The 21365-nt window shown below is 37.4% G+C and overlaps 1 long non-coding RNA gene across 1 annotated transcript; it reads right to left on the bottom strand.

Annotated features, from left to right (window-relative positions):
- Positions 1-11321: 11321 nt before the first annotated feature.
- LOC136216568 (uncharacterized) lies at positions 11322-12819 on the bottom strand. Its single transcript, XR_010683338.1, has 3 exons — positions 12683-12819; positions 12101-12135; positions 11322-11517 (listed from the first exon to the last, which is right to left on the bottom strand). It is a non-coding gene; the product is annotated as an uncharacterized lncRNA (long non-coding RNA).
- Between the last annotated feature and the right edge of the window lie 8546 nt (positions 12820-21365).

The following is a 21365-nucleotide window of genomic DNA, read 5'->3' as shown; positions in this document are numbered from 1 at the left end:
CTCTGCTGACCAGTACTTCGGTACTGAGCATTCAGAGGAATATTTCTTTTGTTTTGAACCTTTAGTTGGTTCTGGATATTTGTGACGTCCTTTCTCAGTTTCTTTGAATCTGATTGGACTTCAGAGACAGACTTATGTATGATCTCCATGTTATCATGCAAAGTTGAGTTGTCCTGAAGAAGGAATCTGAGGTCACTTAGCTTGACCTCTTCAACCTCGTCACAGCGCCTGCTGAGTGCTCTAATTTTCTTATTACACTTTTTGACAAGTGTATAGAGGTCACTCAGGGCATTACCCATTTCGTTTCTGAGCTGGGGAAGTGATATTACCTCATTTGATTGCTCCTCATCATCAGATGCAATGGAGGGGTCAGCATGCTCAGAAATGCATGGCTCAGCAAGTTCGTCAGCCATAAAACAGAACTTTGCTGACTCAGTGGCATCAGCTTCTGATGATGAAGACTCATCACTATCGGTCCATGTTGCCACCATTGCCTTTTTGCCGTTCTTCTTTTCTTTCCTCAGCGTGGGGCAGCTTGACTTAATATGGCCAATTTGATGACATTCAAAGCATGTAATGGGCTTTGAATTGTCCTTCTTGTATTTGCTGTCGCTGGACTCAGCTTTATACTTATCAAACTTTCTGTAAGGCTTCTTAGAATATTTGTCATTCTTTTTTAATAGCCTTTTCATCTTCCTGGTGAACATAGCCATCTCCTCATCATCTGTTGAGCTCCCATCAGTGGAGTCAGCTTTCATGACAAGAGATTTTTGCTTCTTGTCTTCAGACTTTTCCTTCACCTTAAAATTCTTCATCGAGATCTCATGGGTCAGCAGTGAGCCGATGAGTTCATCATATTTATAGGTGGTTAAGTCTTGAGCTTCCTCAACAGTTGTCTTCTTTGCTTGCTAGTTTTTAGGAAGACTCCTAAGAATCTTCTTGACTTGTTCTTCTTCGGTGAAGATCTTACCAAGTCTCTTGAGCTCGTTGATGATGTTTGTAAACCTTGCATTCATGTCAGATATACCTTCATCATCGTTCATTTCGAACAGCTCGTATAATCTCATCTGCTGGTTCACCTTGGACTCCTTCACTTTGTTGGTTCCTTCGTAGGTGACTTCCAGCTTCTTCCAGATCTCTTGCGCCGACTCACAACCTGATATCTTATTATATTCTGCAGCATCAAGCGCACAGTGAAGCATATTTATAGCCGAAGCGTGATTCTGTAGCTTCTTGAGATCATCCTCTGTCCATTTGGCCTCAGCTTTGACAACTATTTGGCCAGCCACAACTTCAACAGGAACAAACGGGCCTTGGACTATTGAAAGCCATGCACTCATGTTTGTTGCCTGAATAAAGTTTTTCATCCTATTCTTCCAGAAGGTATAGTTAGACCCGAAGAATAGGGGAGGCCGAGTAATGGACAGCCCCTCAGGTAAGATCTAAGTTGTTTGGTTTCCTAGGAGAAACCGAGTGCTATTTTCAGCCATAGTGGGGATCAGCTCAAGGTAGTTAAACCTTTAACAGTGAGCTTTTAAGCTTTGATACCACTTGTTGGTCCCTTATAACGTAACAAGTTAGTTCCAAGGGGGGGATAGGAACTATTTAAAATTTTAGTACGTTAAGGCTGACTTCTTTTTCTTTGAAAAAGGATTACACAGCGCGCTGAGTATATTAAGATACTAGCTTAGTCAACTGGTGACTAAGTCAGCTTCTTTTGTTAAGTCAGGAGATAGCACTTTAGTCTATTCCTGAACTTAGATACTCAATGTATACAACTCAGCTTGACCTCTTTACTTGGTCAGTTTTGTTTAAGCAAGCAATATATAAATAAAGGAGTTTAAGGTTAGAAAGATATTACTCAGCAGATTTATCCAGGTTCGGCCTCCAAGCCTACGTCCTGTCCCTAGAACACGTTCCGAGATTTCGAATTCTCTACTGAGCTCTTTAACGGTAGAGCATCAAACCTTTTACAATCTTAGAAACTGAGTATAACAAGAGTACCTTCCTCTATACCTCTACTCAATCCTAATCTCTCGCTGAGTACTATAACCGAGTACTCAACCTCTCCTTTCTAATTCTAGAAATGATAAGTGTTTTTCCTAAACAACGATTGCTAAGACACCTTAGATGATTGAATAATCACTCTAGACTTTTACACAAAAGATATGAAATTTAGTGTAAGATTGCTTTGCTTTTTCTTGCAGAACTTTGAGTAGAATTTTGGTCAGCGTAATGGCTTGATCAAGTTTTGTGTCGAATGAAGCAACTGAAGGGCTCTATTTATAGAGACGTCTGAGGCATCGGTCATTTCAAATTTCGAAATAACCGTTGGAGGGAAACGGCTTCCTGTCGTTGTCACCCAGTCTTGCTCAGAGCTCTCGGCCAATCAGATTTGAGTATCTTCTGTCCTCGGTCAGCTTTTGGTCAGCTTGACAGAATGTCTCTCCATTTATGGTAAGGTCAACTAGACAGCGTTCTGTGTCTTCTGAACTTTACTGAAAGTGGAAACACTTTGTCTGGAAGTTGTTCTTGCTCAGCTGCTGTCTTGTACTCTTTGTCGAATCAACTCAGCAGCTTCGTCCCGAAGTTGCTCCACGAAGGTCTTCTAGATCCTTCTTTCGCTGAGCTGCGTTTTGTACATAACGACATCGTTTTGACATACGCGGGCCAAGTTGCCTTAAACTGTTTGACTTGAGCTTTGACTTCCGTATTGGGCTTCAGGCCTTTTAATCTTTGTGTCTTATAAACAATTTAACTCAACATTGAACAAACACATTAGTAGAATAAATCAAAGCATTTAAACTTAGTGTGTTTAGAATATTTTTAATTACACTTAAACAATTTTGTCAAATCAAAATTATATGGAAAGGTGTTTCAACACCTTGAACCTTCCCTTGTGAAAGTATATTTACTTTATTGGCTGACTAGTAGACGCGATGTCTTTGAACTATTCTGCCGTTTGTGTAAACGATGATATACCCCACACAGATACAAACATAACACGGTATGGTTCTCATGGTTATGTTCGTTATGGTCATGAACATCGCCTGGTTCTGCGAGAGTTTAAGAGAACTAGGCCCCACACTAGTCTCCATCGAAGCGACCCCACTTCACTCTGACATAGGTGATTTATTTGCTAAGAATACTGACGCACAATGTATCATTAAAAGCATATAGCTTAACCTTTTTCCGTTGGTGTCACTGTTTACATCTAGGAATGGACGAGGGTTTAACCCCCACAGTGAACGCGCAAGGTTTATGCAATTAGGTTGTCCCTTTAAACCTAGATCTTGGGATCTCCAGTCAACTAGGTAGGGTTTTCCTTCACATAACACCTCTTCTCTATGGGCTTTAGTCGCATTCCTTTCGATGATTTTTCAATTTGATCTCGGTTTAACCTCTAGGTTAGCGGATCCGCTGTGTTATCCTTTGATTCTACAAAATCAACAAGGATGACACTCGTTGAGATCAATTGACTAACGGTGTTATCACACAGAAGCTTTTCTACCTGTAACTCATCATACAAAAGCTTTTTATACCGCATATTCACCGACTGATATGATATTTTTCTTCGATTCCATCATTGAGACGTACTTATTTTAAGGTGATTTGATTTACTACATTTTTAGTGACTTTCATAAATTAAATCTAGCCAACTAATGTTCATCTACCAGCGTCTAACTCGGCTAGATAACATCACTGCTCAGATTTGTCAATTTATGACATTTCACATTTCTAATGTAAATCCACCCTTACGCCACTACAAGAAAAGCAATTTTTTTATGGGGAAATTATTTGCCACAAAAGGCTAGAAATTCGCCACTAATGGTTTTTGTGGCGAAAATAATTTTAGCCACTAAGAACGCGACACTAAAGCCTTTAGTGGCTAACAAAATTGATTGCCACAATACCATATTATATAGTGAGGAAATAAAAAATGCCACGAATGATAGTCTATAGTGGCCTTATATTATCGCCATTATACAAGATATTTTGTTGCAAAAAATATCGCCACAATATAGAAGTATTGTGGCAAAATCTCACGCCCCAAAAGCATATAGTTTGTGGCATAGTTGTACGCCACAAAAATACGTATTTTTGTGGCGTAGTTGTACGCCACAAAATATGTATTTTTGTGGCGTAAATTTACGCCTCAATAGCATGTATTTTATGGCGCAATAGGACGCCACAAAAGTATAGATTTTGTGGCATAATTATACTCCACAAAAGCATGTATTTTGTGGCACATATAAACGCCACAAAAACATATATTTTATGGCGTGCAATATTGCCACAAAAGTATATAATTTTGTGGCAGGAAATAATGCCACAGTAGAGAATCTTTTGTGATGAACAATTACTCCATATTTGAGTATATTTTATGGCAAATCATTTGTCATTATATCATGGTTGTTTCCATATAAGGCTTTCGTGGCACAAATTTTGCCATTGTAATATTTTATTTATATATAAATTTCAATTATAGATTCTATTTAATAGAGATCTTCATTTCCCATTATATGTATGTATTTTGTAAAAAATACACAATTTAGTGAAAATTAAAAATTATAAGTAATTATTGTTATAGAAATTAAGCTATAAGACTAAATATAATTTTGAGAAAATACATAACAAGAAATAAGCTATAAGATTAAATGTAACTTTGAAATTAAGCTCTAATGTTATGAGTTATAGGTTATATCCATTACAAAGTTACTAACTCAATCAAAATAGTATATTATAATTAACATACAAAATTAAATTCCTCAAGAGTTTGGTTGTTTGGATAACTTGTGAAAATAATAAAGTAATTAACAATTAAAGAATAAAATTGTTAAATTGAATGTAAAAGTTTATGGTTAAAAGCAAGAAACATTACCTTGGTAATAATAAAAAACAGCTAGTTTCCCGACCAATACTTGTCTATATTTTCACTTTTCTTTCTTGATCCTTTTGTCAAAAGTTAATTGTTACGATAAGATACTTTAGTTGATAAATCAAAGCCCCAATTTCTATAATTAATCATACCTTGTCACTGATTTGATTCGCCCACCTAATGTACCTAAAATTATGTGATCATGATAATAACAAAGAAGAACATTAAATTTGTCCAAAGTTTTAAAATTACACACGTTTGATATCTTTCATGTGCTTCATATATGCTTCTATATTTGGCATGTTGATTTGACAAACTACACAAAGCATCCCAGCCTGACAACAAAAAAGGAAATAATTCAAGTAAGATGAAATAAAAAAAACTACATGTAATAAATAGTAGAGAATGTACTTTACTTCATCACTTTCTTTTGTTGTACAAGTTGCATCATTAACAAGTTTCGGTGTAGATTTGATAGTGTTCACAACAAGAGTTCCGTTCACAGGGACTTTAGCAGACTTATTTTTAGGAATTGAAGATGAATTTTTAAGCTGTAAAATTGAAATATAGCTTCTGAAGTCAATAATTATACACATACCATAATTGAAGAAGACAAATGAATGATAGTACAAAAATATCAGAACCAAAATATGTTTGTTTTCATTTATGAGTCAATAATATACACTATTGAAATAACTTCTTTCCCTCTGAGTGACACTTGATGCAAATTCACTAAGCCACATGAATTATACTGTATATAAATACTTAAATCCATTATCTTTTTCCACTCCTACAACATGTATTGTGTTGTCAAGTACATATTCCATATTAAAAATTCCTCTGCTACTCAAAACTAATTAAAACACTTTCTCCTAATCTGCTAGTATAAGTTTATGTGCAAAAAAGTGAAGCAGATAAATCATTAAGAGAAAAATCGAAGTTGGAATTCATTAAGAGACAAATCTATAATGCAATCCAAGTAACTTACTCTGAATTTATCTGAACCCCAATAGCTCACCAACCACTTCCATTGTTTAGGATCAATGCCAGATGGACATTTACTCAACCGTTCTTTGTCAGTTTTGCATTGGCGATAAATAGTTCTCAAATTAAAACGCCATCCTCTAAATCATCTCATAAGAACCAGCCAGATAGCACGATCAACATGAGGTTCATTTGGGAGTATGTAATTTTCCTAATGTTCAAATTTAAACAAGTTTTTAGATGTATAACTCTATATGGTACATTTTTCTAGACAAAAAATCAGATTCTGAAAATTATTAGTAAGATTAGATTTTTACCTTCACAGTAGTCATCAATATATCTTTCACATTTTGATCAATTTCGGCCCAATTTTTTACATCAAGTGGGCAATGATGTCTCACCCAATAACCAGTTTCAGTAATGAATTGTTGGGTCCAACAACTCGTTGCAAACACTTTGGTATCTCAACCTCTACCCTTCCTTTTGCCGACTCCCTTTGCTTCTTCTATTTTTCCGCCCTAGTCTTTCCACGTTTAGCTTTTGTAACTACAAGATAATTAAATATATATGCAATCACTTAAGTAGTTACCCCAATATAATTTTCATGTCAAATTATCAACTATTTAAATCAATTACCTGCTTGAGAATGATCACCCTCCATGTTAAAAGAATCCTTTGAGACAGTCAGTAACTCTGCCATATTTAACAAGCAACAATAAGAAATGAGAAATACACAATAAGCAACAAGCAATAAGCAATAGACAATAAACAATAAATATATATTTGTTTACTTTATACATATATTCATATTGAATAAACGCTCATTCATCAATTTAAAAAATTATAAAACATTTGTGTCTATTTAAATATTAATCTCACCCTGGTATGTTTTTTTTATTAAGAATCACTATCAATTGCATCACTTTCAAATTCAACTTCATCACTATTTTCATGATCATCATGGATAGACACCCCATCTTCGTCAGTTGAATACATGATATCTCTCTTTTTCATCCTCGTTGACATGTCATCCACTATTTTTGGCTCCATATCCTCTCTCACTAAAGGCATTTCTATATTTTCTTCATCAACTCTATAATCTAAAGTTTCACCATTGAGTTCAACAGTATCCATATATAGTTCCATGTCATCATCATTGTCATTACCAATAGGCATATCATAGATATTTTGAGGTGTTGTTTTCACAACAACTCGCCAATTTGGGTTCAATTGGTCATTCACATAATAAACTTGCTCAGCTTGGTTTGCTAAGACAAATGGCTCATCACTTTGCAAGAATTTTGAGACATTTAATGTGATGACCCCATTTTTTTCTTTCTGTATACCTCTTTGATCATCATAAATGTCATACCATTCACACTGGAATAATACAACTTTGAAATGATCATTATATTCTAATTCAACAATTTCTGTTAGTATACCAAAGTAATCTTTCTCTCCACTGCGGTCATCACCCCTTACAAGGACACCACTATTTTGAGTTTTTCGTTTGGATGCTCTTTCCCTTGTATGAAATCTTAACCCATTAACTACATATCCATCATAGCAAGTTACTCTACTCATAGGACCTTGTGATAATACTAAAAGTTGTTTGCTTATACTTGTATCACCCCCATTCGATAAGCTTCTCACCTATTCAATGCATAAGGTTAATATTTATGATATTAGTTATATTAATGTAATCAATATAAACAAAACTGATGTTCTAGTTACTTACAGTGTTTTCGAACCATTTCACGAAGTCCTTATCTTTCAAAATGTTCCCACTTTCATACAACCTATCGTTTAGGTATGATGTTTTATCATTTATCTTGTAAATATGAGGGGAAAAAATCAATCAATTTTGAAAAGAGTACTTACTCTAGATATGGTTGTACCTCCTCACAATTTCTTAGAGCATATAAATGGGCTGATCTAGAATCTTTATAACATAATTCTCTAGTCTTGCCTTTACTCAAAGGTTTTCCTTTGGCTGAAAAAATAGATATGTCCGAGTTTTGAACCTTTGCACCATCAGAATTTCGATCCAGCCTATTAAACCTTGTCTCTGTCCTTTCTAAATACCTAGAACAAAAAGTAAGGCACCCATTTGCTATGTAGCCTTCAGCTATCGATCCTTCAGGACGAGCCTTGTTACATACACTAATCTTATATGTTTGCATGTCCCTATTCAAGAAAGAACATTATTTAAAGTACATGTCATATGACTTTTTAAATTGTATGAAAGAAACTAATATATTATAAAGCATTACCTCTCAAAGGGAAACATCCAATGATATTGAACTGGACCAGTAAGCTTGGCCTCATCTGCTAAATGTATTGGCAAATGAACCATTATATCAAAGAAAGATGGAAGAAAAGCCTTTTCAAGCTTGCAAAGTGTTTTTGCGATGTTATCTTCTAATTTATCCAAAATCTCCAATCTTAATGATTTGGAGCACAATTGCTTAAAGAACATCCCCACTTCAACCAATGGCTCATATACATGTTTGGGTAAGATACCACGAAATGTTGGAGCAAGTAAATCTTGTAAAAAGATTTGACAATCATGACTTTTCATGCCGCCAATTTTTCCCTCAGTAACATTTACCCATTTGGCCACATTGGATGAGTATCCATCAGGAACTTTGACATTAGATAAAAAATTGCATACATCTCTCCTTTCTTTCAATGTCAAAGAGTATGAAGCTACTGGCATTTCAGCTTTTCCACAACTTTTGGGTATAAGATGCAAATCTTTACGAATACCCATCAATTCAATGTTCATTCGAGATTTGTCATTATCTTTAGTTTTCCCAACAACTCCCATTACTGTTCCCAAAATATTATCACAAATATTTTTTTCGATATGCATAACATCTAAGGTGTGACGGATTAACAGCTTACTCCAATAGGGCAATTGGAAAAAGATGCTTTTTTCTTCCAGTCATATTTCAGTGTGGAATCAATTTTCTTCCTTTTCTTTGTAGACTTGCCAAATGTTATATTTTATCTTTCCTCCAATTATGATCTTCTTCTAAGAATCTACGGTGCCCCATATAACAAAATTTGTGACCATGTTTTAGATATTGAGAGCATGTGTCAAGATTGCAAGAAGGACAAGTAAGAGCTCCTTTAGTACTCCAACCTGACAAGTTTGCATATGCTGGGAAGTCACTAATGGTCCATAACAAAACTGCATGGAGTTTAAAATTACTTGAACTTGAAGCATCATATGTCTCCACACCAGCTTCCCATAACTCTTTTAATTCTTCTATTAGAGGCTCTAAGTAGACATCTATATTATTTCCAGGAGCCTTCTCACATGGAATCAATAAAGATAACATGATGAATTCGTTTTTCATACATAACCAAGGTGGTAAGTTATATGGAACTAATACCACTGGCCATATGCTATATGTGGAGCTCATATTTCCAAAGGGGTTAAACCCATCGGTGGATAAACCAAGTCTCACATTACGTGGTTCCAAGGAGAAGTTAGGATACATTTCATCCAACGATTTCCATGACTTTGCATCAGCAGGATGCCTCAAAACTCCATCATCTATGCGTCTTTCTTTATGCCATCGCATATGAGTTGCTAATTTAGATGACATATATAACCTTTGAAGTCTAGGTACTAATGAGAAATGGCGCAGGATTTTCTGGGGAATTTTTTTCCTTTCGACCACCTTGGACGTCCCATGAGTGGTATCAACTTCATTAACATCCTTCCACCTAGAGCAATCACAAACTAGGCACCTTTGATAATTAACATACTGCTTGCAAAACAAAATGCAATCGTTCTTACAAGCATCAATCTTGACATAATTTAATCCAAGATCACGTGAGTACTTTTTGGCTTCATATGCACTACTTGGGAAATTTTGATCATGAAGGAACACTTGCTTTAATAGTTTGAGCAACATGGTGAAAGAATTATCGCTCCAACTATTAATGCATTTTAGATGGAGCAGATGCACTATGAATTCTAACTTTGAAAAGTTTTTACAACCAGGATACAATTCTTCATTAGCATCTTTCATCAACTTAACAAATGTTTCACGGCTCTCATCATTTTCTGTTGTTTCACAACCAATCTCATCTCCATCTTTAGATATATGTGCATCTCTAATATTAGTAACATCATGAATCAAAGAAATTGTGTCATCATAACCTATTGTCTCTTCATCACCCTCTACCTCTCTCCTATGTGCTTCAACAACACTCACTTCTCCATGTAAATTCCATATTTTGTAGGTCCTCAATATACCATAAACAATCAAATGGTCAAAAATCGAATCTCGTGTTTGAAAGACATTATTGTTACAAAAGTTGCACGGGAACCTTTTTTTTGCATTCTCTTCCTACTTTATCAAATGCAAAATCCAAAAATTTGACAACCCCATCACGATATTCAGATTTCATTCTGTCTTTAACGGAGATGTAATCCATCCATTGTTTATCATCCATTTCGCACGGGTGGAATTAATCAAATCTTGATAAACAAATGAAACAAGCATATCTACAAAAATAAGTAAGGTTTCGAAATTTGACCATCCTGCTTATAACTAACCATTAACAATTAATTTACATATGACAAAACATCAATAAATAATTTACATAGGACAAATTATATGAAAAATCACTCTACACTCATTTTATGAGATTTGGTCACTTTTTTTTGTTGCTGTTTCTTTTTTTTCCTTGTATCTTACAAATTAATATGTTTGCTATTCATACTAGTTTCAAACAAACAAGACTACTAACGTCCAAAATGGTGCAATTTTACCCTAACGTCCAAAATGGTGCAATTTTACCCCTAATATCTAAAATGGATTAATTGTATCCCTAACGTTGGCCGTCCAGAGCAATTGTACTCTTAACGTCCAAAATGGTGCAATTTTACCCCTAACATCTAAAATGGTGCTCATAAGGACAAAAGGGAACTTTGTGATCTGATATTCATTATATTTATGTCGATCATTTGGGAACTCAAGTTAAAAAAAAGTTTGCTATTGTCAAGTCTCAAGTAGTTAAATGGTATGAACTATTGTCTGCAAATTTAACAATAACATATTTATGGTTCAACTAGTGAAATTGTATGAACTATTGTCTATTGTTTTCCTATCATAAAACACCTCTCAGTAGCACAATTAGAGATAATTATTAATTAACAACAAGTCCAATTAGCATTAGTTAACGTTCCTAATTAATTACTAATAAGGAATTTTAAGTCCGGTATGATGAAGTTCCAATGCAAAAGATATCTTAAGGGCTTAGTATTAATTACGGTTTGGTAAAAGTCATCTGTTATGTCTTTTTGACCAGATGGAAAAGAAAAAAAAACAAAAACCTTAGTTAAGTTGGGTCTAATTCCAAACCTAAAAGCATACAGCAAACAAATACTTACTAACTTAAGATTGAATTGAAGAATATATAATAAACAAAACAAAAATAAAGAGGTTCTAACTGTACTTTGCCCATTTTCATTAATTACATAGGAGAAATAACTTTACACTCAAGTCTAAACGCGCGCACAGGAAATCTTTCCTCGAGGCTTTTGCTTGCTTGGGTAATCGAAGAAACTAATCTATTCCGAACAGATTGAAGATGATTTCCGCCTAATTTGTTCGATCCATCTTATCTCCATGCTGTCAATGAAAATATATAACATGTTATTTAGTGGATTAACAAATTAAAGATCAATGGTATAGGAGTTAAAACAATAGCTAATTAAGGTTTTCCTAACTAATCAAAACATTCAACAACGTAAATGTCTTTAAAGTGGTATCTCGATCATCACTCATTAGCATCTTGCAAATAACAGAGCCAAACCCTTTGGGTAGTTAACAGCTATAGAAAAGACTCGACTAAGTTTGCTTCCAATTAATATCTTTTGTTATTTCGAAATCTACTTTATCTGCAACCTAGGTAATGTACCTAGTCATATTGCTAAATCAATGGTTGTTTACAAACATGAATGAATTTGAATTTGTAAACTTGAGATTCTAAATTGACATTGATTTTATAAACTTGCTTTAACTGCAGGTTTATCAACATGAAAAAACTTCCCATCAAAACCAAAAGAGTATTAAAGAGATAAAATTTCTACTTCTATATGAACTAAATGAATATGCTCAATATGTAACACTTTAGAACAAAGAACCCCAGATTGACAGGAAAATGAAAAATAGAAAATTACAATTAAATGGAACCCCATAGCATATGTCTCACCATTGATGGAAGACTTCCTAAGATAAATTTGGAATCTGCAATGGTAAATTAACAAAAAAAAAATATGTCATGTAATTGATGACTTAAAGAAAACTCTTTGTGCTGTAATCTGCATTGGTAAAAAGAAACCCTAAACTTTCGTCTAATCTACATTGATAATTTACCCCAAAAAAATCCATAATCTGTCCGTTGATAAATTACCAAAAAAAAACCCCTAATTTGTCCTGTAATCTACATTTGTAACCCTAATATGTTCTGTAATCACCATTGGTAACTTAGGAAAAGGAAAACCCTAATACAAAATTACTAATCAAAGGACTAATAGTAGAGTAGGGAAGCAACATAAAACTCAAAAACATAAATCAGAATAAAACATGGAGACCCAGCAAAGCAATAATATCACACAAAACCATGAAACCCCAAGTCAAAATTACGTGAAGATAATCCAAAATAGAAAATCACTAACTCTAAAGCACGCAAAGGACAATGAAGAGATTGAGACAATAATATATAAACAAACCCAAATTCATCCTAGTTTGTTCTCATCGCACTCAAAACAGGGAAAATGTAAAACCGACGCACCTTATTTTGAGACATCAAAGCTTTATCGTGTTTTTTACTGATAGAGAAATGAGCAAATGAGGGGTCACGTTGGATGGCAAGGGACCATGTTTTCAAAAATCCAGAATCAATAATGGAGGAGAGGGATTTTCCTAGAGACTTAAATGGAAGAGAGAGGGGGTGAGCCTTTCGATGTATCAGTTTTTAGCTTTTTTTCTTTTTGATTTTTCACCAAATTTTTAGCGCTTAATTTTGCCGCCTTCTTTTGTGTGGCAATTTTATGAAATTTGCCATTAATTAGTATACAATTTAGTGGGGAGCATAAAAAATCCCACAAAATCCATAGTCTTTTGTGGCAATTTATAAATACCCCACAATATATGGACTTAATATGACGAATTTTGAATTCGCCATTAAAACTTTAGCATCTGTGGGGATTTCAGTATGCGCCACAATTGCTTTACATATAGTGGGGAATTTCCCCACTAAATTTTCCCCACAAAAAATCTATTTTGTTGTAGTGCGCGCGAGAATATCAAATATGGAATTTTCGCATATCATCATCATTTTGACCATCTCTGAAGAAAACCTATTTCTTTCATGGTCAAGTTTTAAAATTCATACTAATAAATTTTCTAGACTTTCATTGTGGCTTTCACGTTGCCACTGGTACAAGTAGGCTTACTGCCTCTAAAGTGACCGTTGTAGACACCGAGTCGGAGGACCTGTGACGAAAACCTATAACAAGACGGTTGAAGCGGTTGGTTGCGGGAGTTTTAAAAGCAAAAAATATATAATAAAAAACGAGAGGTCAGTAAGAGGTGCGGTCGTCGAGTGGACGGCTCGCGAGTGCTCAGCGACGTGGTGCGAGCGCCTAGCGGCAGTCGGCGCGCGCACGACGACAGTTGGACGCGCGCCCGACAGCGCGGGGCGCACGCCCAACGGCCGCTGGGCGAACACGCCCGACAGCCGTTGGGCGAGCGCCCAACGACGTGGGGCGAACGCCCAACATCGTTGGGCGGACGCCTAATGGTCGTTGGGCGAACGCCCAACGTAAGTTGGGCGCGCGCCCAACATATGTTGGGCGTTCGCCCAACTGACTTTGGGCGTCCGCCCAACATTTTGGGCGTAGGCCCAAAACATTTTGAGCGTAGCCCGACGCCCGTCGGGCTACGCCCAAATTTTTTTGGGATCCGTGCCTATAAAAGGCATGGATCCCCATGCATTAGAGGGAGGATTTTGGAGAGCTTTCTCACTCTAGACATTTTTAGAGAGAGAAAGTGAATTTTTTTGAGAAAAATATTTTTTTTCTCAAAAAGTCCGAATTTCCTAAAAGTTAAATTTTTACTAAAAACCCGAAAACACCGAAAAATCACGATTCGCGGAATCAACCGACTTCGACTATCAGATACCGATCTTGAGGTATTATCCGAGGACTAGACTCGTTTTATTTTATTTAATTTATTTCCTTTATTTTTATGTTATAATTTTATTTATTTAGTTATTTATTTATTTATCACGTTTTATTTAATTTTTCGTATTTATTTAATTTTCGTCTCGTATTAAATAAACGTTCGGTTTTGTTTTAAAATAAAAACCTCGTTTTACTATCCCAATACGAACCATGATCCGATTCAAAGGTAGTTCGGGATTAAAAAAAATGTTGCAATTATAAGTTTTGAAAATATTTCTAAATAACGTTTTAAAATAAAACATCGTTTTAGGAGTCCCCGTTATAGACTATGATCCAATTTTGGTAGTTCGGGGACCCAAAACGATAGAATAGATCTAATCTAAAGCTTTTGAATAAATCTGGAAACTGTTGGACTAATTCTGTAATTTTCCGTTTTCTGTCACTAAAGGTACCGACGGATTTTCCGTCGGTAAAGCTGAATATAAAAAATGCTGTTTTGATCCCTCTTTCTCAACTTTTAGACTTTTGGTCCTTGTATATATATGTGTATAATTATGTAATGTATTTATGAAAATTATTTTGGGTTATATAACTATTAATTACATATTATTTATCTATCTAATTTATATTTTAAACTTAATTTACATCAATTTAGTTTTGCAAAGTAACATATTTGTACATATATATATAGTTTTTTGGTTTATTTGAGTTATATTAGCCTTTATTTAAGGTGGGAGTTATTTTCTATATATTTATTATGTAAAACTATTTTGGGATGAATTTAACTTTCTTATTTATGGATTTTATTCTCTATTTTTACATTGTTTCTTAAATCAAAATCAAAGTGTATTTTAATTAGTATTATCTCTATTTTCACTTATATATATGTACTATTATTTTGTTTCTTACCATATATTTAACCTACATATATTATTACTATTTTTACCATTCTTGTATATATGTATAAATATGTATATTTATTTTCCTTTTAGGTTTTCTATATGTACATATTCTATAAATATATTTGGGTTGATTTAGACTAAATTTCTTAATTGTTATGATTAGAGGTTAATTGAGTGAAAAAAGGGAAAACAAAACCACAAAAAGAGAGTTTAATTTGCTTATTTAAACTAAAAGTTTTTCTAGATATTCCTAAAGAGTAAATAAAAGGCTTTTTCTATCATTTCAAACGATCTTCTTAAACATCACGTTTTAAAACCTTAATTCGTTCCAACGACGGATTAAGCGAACCTTGTATTTAAAATTGTTTCTTTTCATTGTAAATAATGAAGTTTTGAATCGTTTTCCTAACTAAACAGTTTTATACAAAATGAATGAACTTGTATGCTTAATCACGTTTTTGGTTAAAACTTCTTGTTCTAACGTTTTCAAACGCTCGAGTCGATGTCATGTAAATTAACGGGGTTTTGAAACGTACCTAAATCGTTCCAATGGCGATTAAGGTACGAACCGTGTAAATAAACTCGTTTTTCGGGGAGTGAGATTAGCTTAGAGTTAGTGTATAGTCTAAAGCATAAAATCACACTGTGAATAAATCAATTCTCTCTTCTCCCCCTCTCTCTCCTGTATACTTTAAATTTATGCAAAATGGGTGATTCTTTACTAAAATGGCTTTCAATAACATGCTCAAAACGGTTTTCAAAGCGAGAAAGAAAAGGTTTCAAATGAATTTTAAACTTAAAGAAATATGCGATTAGTCCGTTATCGCCTAACACGCTGAGTAGGAGGCCGGTGGTTCATAATCGGGCGATGTCGGGGTGCCTAGTAGCCTTTCTCTGGAAAGGAGCTAGCCTTCTCGGCTCGTACCTAATTTTCCCGAACCCTCACCGGTCTCCCGCAAGGGATCGGTGTTCATTTTCCCATTCGTGGGTGGCGACTCTTCCATACTCCGAGCTCCGGTCCTACCGAGCAGCTTGATTCCACGATTGGTTGCTTTCGGTGCCAATCACCGCTTACGTTGCCATAAGGTGTCCACCCCCCGGTCCGCCCGGGCGAGGCCGTTCGGCACCTTGTCTAACAAGTGGCGACTCTGCTGGGGAAGCGAGAAATTTGATTCTGGAAGGCGTGTATTAAGCCCTTAACGGGGACGGATCGTATTATTTCTTTTCGTATGCATTCATAAGCATTATTGCAAACCTTTTGGGTAATTTCCGCGAAACCTCTAGCGAGAGTCCATTCGTCGCTCAAAAGAGGCTAGTGTAAGTTCCCCCTTACAGTAAGGCGCCAAAGGGTCCCCATCCATTCGTTAGGGGTGAATTTGTGCTGTCCTGTGAGGTCTCGCGATCATCCGTGTCAGCATATAGTAGCCTTAGAAGTTGCCATAGGATTACCCGTTACCATTTTTGATGTGATGAATGAATCAGTTCGTGTTTTCAAATTGCCATGATACGTGTCTAAATCCTAAAATATGTAAAGGAAATGAAACGATACGTTAATATATACTCTTAAACCGATATACAAACTACCCCAAAACATCGAAACGATTCGAACTAAAGACGACTTAGTCATCTCGTATGAATGAACTTGTGCGACCCGCCTGGTCCCTTTTCGTGTCCCGAAGAAGGCACATGTTCAGGAAATACGTTGTGACGTAAGCACGTATTAGTTCAAGTCGGTTTGATATTAAGGATAGTTATAGCTCGATTCAAAAGACTATATTAACGACATCCGTTATTCACATTCTTTAAATACGTTGGGAAAAACGAGATTATGACAAAATGAAAATGAAGAACATTTCTGTTTTGAACGACCCTGTTGTAACGTAAAGAGTTTCATGAACTTGGCCCGTCTCTTCCGAATATAAAATGAGCTCTTACGTTATGCCTTGCGTCGTTCTAAGGAGAAATGGACGTATCCGCCAAAGTGACTAAGACAATAAAAGAAAAATAAAAATAAAAACGACCAAAATCATTCCGTATCTACGATATATGTCAATCCCGACGGTAGTTAAAGAAAATGAACCAATGCCGTTAAATACGTGCCTCGAGCCGGTATGTACACCGTTTAAAATCATAAAGCCGAATTAAGCTAAAACCGCATAATTGCGCCATATGGACGAGACTGTGGGTTAGATTAATGGCTCGATCATTTCGACCGTTACCAAAACTACAAGAAGTATGGCCCGATCTGCGTGTTTGCTTGACTCGTGCCTAACTGAAAAAGAACGGTAATATCCCCGATTCGAATAAGCATGCGATTCAATGAAAAGTTGATTTTCTATAACCACGCTAGGGTGGTATATCCCGTAAATTGGAAGAAATGAAAACTTGTTGCTAGCCGAAAGATTAACGTGCGCTCAAATAAGACTCGCCGTCTTTTTACGTAGCCAAAACGAGCAAACGGATTCTTAACGCTAAAAACAAACACGTTACGCGATGAGTCCGTTCCTTAAAATAAAAAGTGCTTTCATCACTAAATGAACACGTGGTTACGTCTCTCGATAGATCCAAAAAGATCCCGTTGTAATCCAAAAATCGAGACACGAACCCACGCAAATAAAAGGGAACGAGTCATTATCAATAACGAACGATTGAACCAGAAAAATAACTCATACCACGTCTAAATCCGATATACGCTCAAAAGGGAATCAAAACCCGAACTAATGCATCTCGCGAAATGACAAAAGACGAGTTATTCGAAAGGACAATCCATTTGGTCGATATCTTAGTCACTGGATATTGATACGTCAAAAACAAACTGTATTGTCTGATGGATGATTTACTTTTCCGCAATAATCGACTGCATCACGCGTCCCCTGGACCGCAATGTGAGCCCCAAACCAAAATCCTAGGAAAGAGACTTGGACCATCGAGTGTGTGGAGGAATAAGGGTGGAAGAGAGATGCTGTGATACGTGTAATTAGACTGACGTTTGTTCTTCTTATCTTATATATCCATAAATAAATAAACGCACACACCACGAATCATGCATATAAACCATGCATACATACTAATGGATACCGTTCGCGCAGACTTCATCATTAAGCGGTTGTGGTTTCGCGAGAGTAACCGGCTAGTCAGGCAGTTTGATCATCTACAGATTGACAATTCCGAATCGGTAGTTGTGGCTTCTGAATCATCTTCATCCGAGTATACTCAGTCTTCTGCCAGTATGTCTACGACCGACGAAAAAGTGGCCGAATTAGAAACCTCTGTGAACAACATTAATGATCAGTTGGCCGCAATTTTGGCCCAGCTCGCTGAGCTAGCGTTGAAGGATAACAAGAGTGGTAGCAAACGTGCTGAGAATAAAGTGAACACTGGTCCCCGCTTTGGGAACGAGGATGACTATCAGGATTATATCCAGAAACAGCTTGAGAAAGAGAAGGCTAAGGAAGAGGAGTGGAAGCAGCACATCACTCAAGAAGTGCAGGATCTGCGTGGGGGAAGTTCCGGGAGGCAGGACTTTTATAATTTGAAAAACTGCTTCTCGGCAACTGCTTTGCCTTTGAAATTCCGGCTTCCGGACATGAAGAAGTTCGATGGAACTGGAGATCCCGCGGCTCACATGAATCAGTATGTCGCGGTAATGAAGCACACGATCCTGACTGAGGATCAAGTCCTGGGGCTGTTTAATACTTATCTGGAGGGGGCTGCCCTCATATGGTTCCATGCGTTGCCGATGGTTACGAAGAGAGATTGGAAGGAGTTAGCGAAGTCATTCATCGCTCAGTATAGCTTTAACACCATGCTTGAGGTTACTCTGAAGGAGCTAGAGAGCACTAAGCAACAGACTGGGGAATCTTTTTCCGATTTTGTGAGGAGATGGAGGGCCAAGGCCGCAGTTATGAAACAGAAGCCGCTTGAGCAGGATCAGATCCGAATGGTAATTGGCAACACGTTGCCATATATTAAGAATGAGCTGCGGTATATGCCTTTTACCGATTTCAGTCATATGTATAGCTGCGCCTTGACAGTTGAGGGGGATGGAGAGCCGAAGAAAGCTTATACCAAGTGGACAAAATCTGGATATAGTGCCGGAGGGCCAAGCGTGAGTACAGAATCGGCCGCAGTGAAAGTGCTTGATCTTAATGCTATCGAGAAGAGGCAGTTTGCCAAATTTGATCAAACCTATGCAAAAGTTTTCGGACGGTTGCAAAAGAAGGGATTGTTGAAAGCCCTCACTCATTATAACAAGGCACCGCCTGCTCCGCAGATACAAGCTAGGGGATACTGCGAGTTCCACAGTAATTATGGGCACACCATTGAGAACTGCGAGAGACTGAAACACGAGATTCAGGATTTGATTGAGGAAAAGAAGATAGTTGATCCTTCGTCAGCAAACCCTTCCACTAGGCATAATCCATTGCCTAACCATAGGGTGAGCATGATCGGGTCTAGGCTCGAAGAGAGTTTGGTGATGGAATCCTTCGAGGCAAACGAAGAGGAGTTGTTGGTTTCCGATGAGCAGAGTAATGTGGGAAATGGTTTATATGTATCCTTTCTGGGCAAGGATAAGGAGGATGAACCGATGGATGAAGAATTAGATGGTGGAGCGCCGTATGACGAAGATAGTACCGAAGAGACTGGGGAAGGGTCGTCTTGAACTATTGTGCCAGAGTTGAGTCTATTCAGTGGGGTGGAGGATCCCGATGTGCACTTGCGCGAGTATATGTATGATATGTTTGTTGAATCATTCGGGGTGGACGAGATTGCTCAGTGGTTCCACCATTCGCTAATAAGCGAGCCTTTGGGGTGGTTCCACTCATTACCCGACTCTTGCAAGCATGATTGGGAACAGTTGTTCGATCTATTCCTTGAAAAGTACAAGAACACTAAGAACAGGATGGCAGAGCGCTTCGCGCTGCAGATTGGGCCTATCAAACGCCCATTGCCGATGGTCAGTAAGTATAATGGCAACAAGGATCCAATGGAGCACCTTCACTTCTACTTATCGACCATGGGGACTTTGGGTTTTAAGGAGGAAGAGATCACCAGTCTGTTTTGCAATTCACTGATGGGGGGAGCCGCTGATGTGGTATATGTCTCTCCCGATGCGTATTAAGTGCGATTGGGCCGCGATGACTAAGAGGTTCATTAAGGAATATACATTATGGATGCTTGCGGAGCAAACCCCGGACTCACCCTCTTATGAAACACCCGAAGCGGTGTTGGTAATGCCCTGGTATGGTGGATACCAGGATCCTGTTGAGCATGCAAGGTTGTTCCACAACCATATGTATGACGCTGGATTCCCTCAATGTGAATTACATGAACACTTCCCGGAAACTCTCATGGGAGAAGCCTTGTTGTGGCACCAAGGCCTATCAAAGGAAGAAATGGGTCATTGGATACCTCTTAGGGATGCTTTTGTGTCGAGATATGAGATGTACGTTCCATGGACGGGATCCCTGGAAGATCTGGATAGGATCAGGCAATTCCCCGAGGAACCATTCGTGGATTATGTTAGGAGGTGGAGGTACCGCTACGAGTTATGTCATGAAACGATGAGCGATAAGGTGCAACTCATGTGCATACAGAGAGGTGCTATTCCGATAGCAGCAAGAAGAATGAACAGGGTGTTTCTCCAGAACTATGATGAATTGATAGGCTGGGCTATGTATGGATCGGCATATCCCTTGTATTTAAATCTAAATGTCCCTCACGTGATGGACCTAATGGTTGTGGACATTTGGGAAAGTTCCTCGGACGAGGAGGACGCTGATTGGAGGATTCCTATCAATATTTGGGATGAATCTGATGATGAGCCGGAAATTGCCGTTATGACAAGATCAGGTCGAGTGGCCGAAGGGAAGGCGCCTATGGTTGAGACGGAAATAGGGGAAGGATCGGCTCCCAAGCCAGATGACCAAGTCCTCGAGCAGTTGAAGAAAACACAAGCTAAGTCTACGGTGTGGGAAGTCCCATGCCATTCTAAGTACCACCGTGAGAATCTGATGAAGGAGCTGCAAAATTTGGTCATTTCTACCGAAACTGAGCCGGCGACGTTAGTAGGGGAAATTATGGCCCGGAAGAAGACTGAAATCACTTTTACCGACGAAGATCTCCCGGAGGAGGGTAAGGCTCACAACAAGCCTTTGTACATCCGAGCTGAAATTAACGGGAAGAAGACTAGCTGTGTGATGGTTGATGATGGATCGGCCATTAATGTTTGCCCACTGAAACTCTTGTCCAAGTTTGGAGTAGAAAGAGGAGATCTGACGGCCTCGGAAACCGTGATCAGGGCTTATGATGATAGCCGTAGGCACATCGAAGGAGTCTTCAAGGCTAAGCTGAAAGTAGGGCCGCATGAAGAGGAGACTGAATTCAC

Source organism: Euphorbia lathyris, chromosome 2, assembly GCF_963576675.1.
Source record: "Euphorbia lathyris chromosome 2, ddEupLath1.1, whole genome shotgun sequence".
Classification (NCBI taxonomy): domain Eukaryota; kingdom Viridiplantae; phylum Streptophyta; class Magnoliopsida; order Malpighiales; family Euphorbiaceae; genus Euphorbia; species Euphorbia lathyris.
The sequence above is the reverse complement of the archived record's forward strand: the minus strand, read 5'-3'. Positions and strand labels throughout refer to the sequence as shown.